Here is a 7,689-nt window from a genome sequence, read left to right as displayed (position 1 = left end):
ACTACGAAGAGGCGCTCATGTTCTGCCTGACCGAGGACCTAAATGACGAGGAGGAGGAGGACGGTCCGTTACCATCTGACTCAGGTATGTAACCCCCCACACACACACACACACACACACACACACACACACACATGTGCAGGTGTTCATTTAACTCTGAGAGAGAGTTGAAGTAGCTATGATGATTTAACCGAGCTCACACACACACATTATGAACGTCCTGGTACAGTCAGTGTTGTTTTTCAAAAGTCTGACTTGGTGGAAGTGCCGAAGCCATCGGGTGGTATTATGTGGTTGGTTTTATACAAAGCATGAGGGATCAGTGTTGTTGTGTTAGGTGCTGTTATTCCTACGGGTGTATGGGTGGTGGTATGGAGGGGGTCATCTTAAGTAACTTTCAGTCAACAAGCCGCCAACCCCCTGCGAGCGGGGGGAAACGGTTTCTCCCCTAAACGGAACTTGGAAGTCGACTCTCGGTCTAGAACATGACTGTCTAACTTTAGAATTCCAAGGCCCCTCCGTTCCCCTTCAAGACTACAGGATCACATTTCTTTCTGCCTGCGGCCTTCTACCCAATCTACCTATTCGTGCCTGTCTCCAAAATCGATTTTCATATTTCAAATTTGACTTTATATACCATTGAAATTGTATTGGATTGTTTAATTCAACCAAAATACTGTGCAGGCTAGTATACTGTACAGTAAATGGCCGCTGATGTATTGTTCACACTTTCTGGGGCGACTGTGGCTCAAGAGGTAGAGCAGGTCGTCCAATGATCCATGGGTCGGCGGTTCGAATCCCGGCTCCTCCTGGCTACATGTCGAAGTGTCCTTGGGCAAGACACTGAACCCCAAATTGCTCCCGATGTGCTGGTTGGTACCTTGCATGGCTTCCGCCGCAATCGGTGTATGAATGTGTGTGTGAATGGGTGAATGTAATGCACAATCTATGTAAAGCGCCTTGGATAAAGGCGCTATATAAATGCACCATTTACCATTTACTTTCTGCTGTTGGATATTAAATGAAAATTTAACGAAAATTTGCCCAAAGCAGTGGATTTCTTTGTTGTTGTCGTGATTTTGGTCAGTCATGCACATCCCTAACTCTCTGCTGAACTCGTGGAACTTGGACTCATGTCATTATTATGTGCCAACAAAGGCAGCCATGCAGAACAGTCCCAGACTCACAGTGCAGCTCATCTTGAACCTTGTTCTCAGAACTAGACATTGTTCTCAGAACATCTTACCCTGCATCAGTGGCAGAGGGGGGTAGGAGCTTCGTCTTTAATCCAGGTTGGTGTGCTCCATTTAGGGAAGGCTTTGAGAGTGGGAACATCCTGTGGGTTAATGATTGGCTGGTATGAGAGCGGGGCAGACAGATGCCTGTGTGTAAGAATGCTGTGGTTACTCAGCTCAGGGGATCAGGCTTTTGCGCACTTGGCTCTGCACAACAGCATTCTGTTTTTTTTAACATCCTGCGGTGGGTGTTGCTTTCGCGCTGTATGGTTATGCCATTTCATGCTGTGTGTTGTGTTGCCTTGCTTTGCTGATGATTTTAACAGTCTTCTCAGACAGTTCCCTTTGGAACGTGTTGCCTGGCTGTGACCTAGCTCTGCCAGCCTTCTCTAGTTAGTTACAATAACATCGGCTACTTGAATTCCATTTTTTCTCCTGTCCCAGTCGATGCCATTCTCCAACGGCCAGAAGTCAGACAGAATGAGACTTGGTCTCTCTCACACACACGCCGGAAATAGCTTTTCTACAAGCTCACAACACGTCACAATGTGACATTGTACATAGGCTATTTTTGGAGTGCGACTCAATTGTACGACCAAGTATAAATCATGCTTTATTCAAATTCCTTGTTAGATATTTCCTAGCTCTCAACCATTGCAAAAGGGGTGTATGCCATGTTTCAAGTCAACCTGTGTGCGATGAAATATTGCCTCCATGGCTGAGGTGAAAGTCAACAGAACTCCTGTAGACACGTCCTGAGCAGCTGATGAGGAATCTCGAGCATAGCTGTCATGTTCCCCCTGACCAGCCCTGACTCCTTTCACCTCCTCTCTCTGTCTCTGAATCTCATTTTCTCTCCCTCTCTGTTTCCCTGGGCCCTATCTTGCGCCCTGCGATATCCCTGGCGCTATGCGTTCCGTACATTTTGCACATGGCAGCTGGCGTTACCCCTAAGCGATACTGTGCCTTACCCACTGAACATTATGCAGACTCCCTTACGTGAGCCTGAAGGTGTGGCTGAAGGGCTTGTAGTTGTGCTATCCGTGAAATTGGTGTTGTGCCCACGCACCTATATGGGAAAGCACATTGCTGCATTGTCTGACCACGTGTGTGCATAATTACACATAATTCTGTATCAAATATGATTTTATCAATGTTGGACTGCCTCTTCCATGGGCAAAGAGGGAGAGATTGTACGATAACAGTAGCACTGGACATAATGAATTGCGCAGCCTGCTCTTAATGTAATGCCCAAACCACATCTAAGCATAATGTAAGGGGTAGCGCAGGTTTTTTAGGGACAAGGCTGGTGGCGCAAGACAGCGACATGAACGCCTACTGCAAAAAACGACTTTCTGGCCTTGACAGCCCATACATCCAAAGTTTCAAACAGAAAAGTCCTATCTGATTGCATTAACCGACATTAAACAGCGTTAAACTCACTTTGCCACTCGATTTGCCACTCACTTTATGCATGCGCATACCCTCTATTGTGGGTAGTGCGGCTGGGGCGCAAGATAGGTCCTATTCTCATCATTGTCTCTTTCTGTCCCGCTCTCTGTTTCTCATTCTCTCCTACAGTACGTCTCTCTGTCTCTCATTCTTTCTCTCTTCCCTCCTCTTCTGTGCTCCACCCTTCCGCTTGTCATTTGTCAGTCTCGCCCCTCGCAAACACTCCTTTCCCCCTTTTGCCCTCGTAATGCCCCCGCATCTCAAACAAACACCCCACCCTAGCATGCACACACACTCTAAAACACACAACACACTTAAACACACAGAATCATGCATGTGCGCTCACTCTCTCTCTCTCACACGCACGCACGCACGCACGCACGCACGCACGCACGCACACACACACACACACACACACACACACACACACACACACACACACACACACACACACACACACACACACACACACACACACACACACACACACACACACACACACACACACACACACACACACACACACACACACACACACACACACACACACACACACACACACACACACACACACACACACACACACACACACACACACACACATCTGTATTTTAATGCTACCTGAGGGAGTTCTACACAGATGGAAAAAGGGAGTTGTGCACATGCAGGCTCCTGGCACGTATGGTGTCTGCAACGTGTGTACTTGTTGTGTGAATGTATGTGCATTTTTAAGAAGGTGTGTGTGTGTGTGTGTGTGTGTGTGTGTGTGTGTGTGTGTGTGTGTGTGTGTGTGTGTGTGTGTGTGGAGGGGGGGCTTCAGTCTGAATGGAGGTTGCCAAGGCTCTGCTGAATGCAGCTTTAACAGCAGCTTGTTGAGATCCCCAGGGTGTGCGTGCGTGCATCGTCTGTGTGTGTGCGCATGTGCAAGCGCCTGTGCTGGTTTTGTGTGTCTGAGAAATATAGAGAATAGAGGGATGGGGGAGAGAGAGAGAGAGAGATAACAAGACCACAACTCAAACTGGGAGAGCTCAGCACACAGTCAAATCCTCAGTGTTCATTGAATCCAAATGGAACCAAATGGGGTCCACTTGGTTCCATTTGTGTAAAATAAACACTGAGGATTTCACTGTGCAGAGTGACTGTGACCCTTGGCTATAGGATCCAATCGGAGAACGGAAAGAAGGATTACACTTCACAAAGACACGATTAAAGCATGACCACGGTCCACCGCCACACCAGAGAAACTATTTATTATTCTCTCTGCTCCAGAAAAAAAACCCCAAAACATTACGGCTACATTTGTATACACTCTGGGTTACACGAACACCCCAGATTTCGCTGTGCACAGTTGGTCTTCATTTGATGACTGTATTACGTCCCATTTTCTAGTCCTAAACTTTCCCATTCTCACGCTATTGCACTTTATCCAGCACAAACCCAAATCACACCCCCTGCACCTCACATTGTGAGCTTGTAGAGTGGCTGGTTTCAGAGAAGAGACCAGTGGTTTTCAACCAGTGGTCCGGGGACCACCAGTGGTCCTTGAGGGGGTTCCAGGTGATTTCCATCTAAATGATGGAGAGTTGGTAACCAAATAGAGTAGACCCATATAGATCTTTAACTCAAGAGTTCAATTATTGTTAAACATCTGCATTATTTAATTTACAAGTCTACACAATTAGAGGATGTAGAATAATGTTTGCCTGTTATCTTATACCACAAAATCTTATCCAACGACAACAAAATATGTTTTGGGTCTGAGAGGCGATTCACACTATGGTCCCGGGTGCGCACTCGGGACCACTTTGCAGATGTTGTGGTAGTGTGAATGATGCGTACCGTTCCCGGGAGCGGAGCGCCTAACCGTACCCGGGATCGCAATCAATTAAGTCTCGGATACGGATTGCTGCAATGTGAAAGCCATCCATACTAAAAGGAGGAAGTGACCTATAATCACAATTTATATATTTTTATAATATAATGACACATTATTTTACCTGGGTTGTACTTCTGGTAGTTCTACTTGAATGTTGTCAAAGAATGATTGATAATCCGCTAGTGTTTGAGTAGCACAGCACGAGCTGCGGAAATAAAAACATAAACAAATAATAATAATAATATTACCTTGAGTGCGCCTTTCAGGGCACTCAAGGTCGCCGTACAGGTTAAAAACAGTTGATACAAAAACAGTTAAAAGCAAAACAAAACTAGGGCACAGCTTGCAGCAGAGGTCAGCCATATGCCTGCCTAAACAGGTGGGTTTTGAGGTGAGTTTGGAATATGGTGATGGATGGTATGGGTGGGGTTGTGAAAATGGATCTGTTGAAGACGTGCGTTTGTACGATCAGAAATACATAGGAGACATTGCAGATAAGCACTTAAAGGCAGAAAGATGCGCAGACCTTAGATTTTTTTCTTATCGACAAATCAATATAAATAGATTTTTTATAATCAACTAAATCGATTAGTTTGATTAACCACTTATTCCCGTGTTATACTTCACCTTGTACGCCATCTAGTACAATGGTGGCGTACAATAGGGCCCAGCAAAATGTCCCAAAAGGGGCGTACACATTTGTCGCTTCCAGCCCACATCCTTGTTGTGGGGCAAGTAGGACCCTAGGAGAGACGCAGATCAATCACTTTGCTAGAGTGACATGACGAGCTTGTAAACAGTGACTTTTCCATGCTATTACACTACTTTAATGGTGCAGATTTGCTCGGTTCATACTTGTGCCATAACAGCAGGACTTTAGAAGGGAGGATTTTATTGTTTGGACTTTCTATCAAACAATCAAGTATCAAGCAAATGTGCACGGCTGATCATTTATTTAAGCCACATACACATTTATATAATCTGAGGTTTCTATTTTAATTGGGTGTCTAGCTGGTCATATCATGATTTTATTTATATATTTATATATCACTATTAGTATTGTAATCCATCTACAACCTAGTGAGCTTGCAGATCAGCTATTTTCAATGAACAGTGTTAACGTGGAGATCAATCAATAAAAAAACGCACCGGATCTAGAGGTAGGCCTATTATATATTGTTAATAAGTGTTCTTGAATCATAGCCTACCATGTGTTATCATATACAAATGGGCAATCAACATAGCACTCAACTAGAAAAAGTATTGACGATTTTCTGTTTTGCACTAGTCTGTGGATGTGAATCAGCAGTTTGAGCACCCACCAGCAGATGTAAAATAAGCATGGGGCATGAAAGATTTCTGCAGATGTTTTCGCTAAGCAATTGTAGGCCTATAATAGTTTGTTCCTTCAATAAGGTATGCTACTGCGCTGCGCATCAGTTGTAGCATTGAAAGTGGGGCAGTAGCTGTCAAAATCATCTTTCCATTATGTGTGTGTGTGTTCATAATATCCCCGATTTTGCGGAGATAATGCTCTCTTCCTAATAGCATGTAGTTGTACGAGCGCAAGCCTCGTCTTTCCATTTTTTCCGTTCAATCTAGTCGGCAAATGAGTAATTTTGCAAACGCAAAGCGTGTGAATTGTCATTCACACCATTCAGCTCTGGTTCAGTTTGCCCCACAACACGGCGAGGCGGCGGAGATCAGTGAGAGGGGGCTCTTTATGACGAGACGTTGCTGGAAACTATACAGCTAAATCAGCCGATTTACGAGCTTGTAGATCTGCTATTTTCACGATATATATATATATGATAATTGTTCACTAATCATAATCCAGGCAAAAGTGTTATGCCGGTTGGGCTGTGTGACTTGTCTGCACTGTTTGCTCAAAGGTGGCACAGTGCCAGTTCCATGGCCTGCCAACAGCAAGGGGGAATAGCTAATAGAGCATCATTTACCTTGCTTTTCTCTTTTTCATCCCATCCCTTTAACCTTATGTCTTTTATTTGCTGTTCTATGATGCCTCCATTCCGTTTACTTTTCTATTTTTCCGTAATCTTTCAAATTTGCGTTAGCCGGTAGACTGCACTCCCAACAAACAGAGAGAGAGAGAGAGAGAGAGAAGATGGAAAGCAAGGAAAAACAGCAGCAGCACTCAACTGCTGTCTCCATGGTGAGCCTGCTGACCTGGCAGTCTACCCGCCTCCATCAACCCCCCCCCCCCCCCCGCCGGCTTTCACATGCTAAGAGAGTGTGTGTGTGAGAGAGAGACAAAATGGAAAGGAGTCTTCAAAGTTTTCCTCTGAGGGTATATTGTTGTATAGATACAGCGGAATCCTGAGAGACAATTAAACCTGCGCGTGTGTGCGTGTGTGTGCGTGCGTGCTTATCACACTTTGCAGCCTGGCCTATCTCTGAGACAATCATAACCCGTGTAAAGTTAATGATTCCTGCAGCACCCCTGCACCACTCTTGAGCTGTGTGTTAATTTCCCCATTTTTATCTTTGCTGTTGGCTCTAAAGTCACCTAGTATGTTTGACCCGGACCCGGACCCCCCCCCCCCCCCCCCCCCCCCCCCGCCCTCTCTGTCTGTCTCCTTCAGTCACTCTTTCCGCCCGTCAAAACTTACCCCCACTTCTTCTCCTCGTGTGTGTGTGTGTCCACATGCAGTGCGTGTCTCTGTGGATACCCCCCCCCCCCCCCCCCCCTCCACTGTGTGTGGTTGTTGAAAGAGTGAATGAGTGAGACACAGAGTTGGCACAGATTTTAGCAGGAGCGGGAGGGACGGAGCAAGAGAGGAAGAAAGAAAGAAAGCATGGTAGAGACAGAACACTGGAAAACAAGAAGAGGGAACAAGCTGCATGGACAGAGAGAGAGCCCGAGAAACGGACAACAGTGTGAGATCTTACGTTTCTGGTGGACTGCGGGTTCAGAGCCTGTCTGGGGGGGAGGGGGAGGTTTCTGAGGGGGAGGGGTGTAGATGTGGAGCAGGGGAGAGAGAACATGCTGGCTCTCTCTTGAGGTGACAGTCAGTCTACTACTCCAGTCCAGTGAGTCTCTGGGGGGAAAAAAGCCGCTTCTCGTCTGCAGTTCTGGTTTTACACTCAAAATGGAAGTCCAATGAG

This window comes from Electrona antarctica (genome assembly GCF_951216825.1).
Source record: "Electrona antarctica genome assembly, chromosome: 12".
Taxonomy (NCBI): Eukaryota; Metazoa; Chordata; class Actinopteri; order Myctophiformes; family Myctophidae; genus Electrona; species Electrona antarctica.
The sequence above is the reverse complement of the archived record's forward strand: the minus strand, read 5'-3'. Positions refer to the sequence as shown.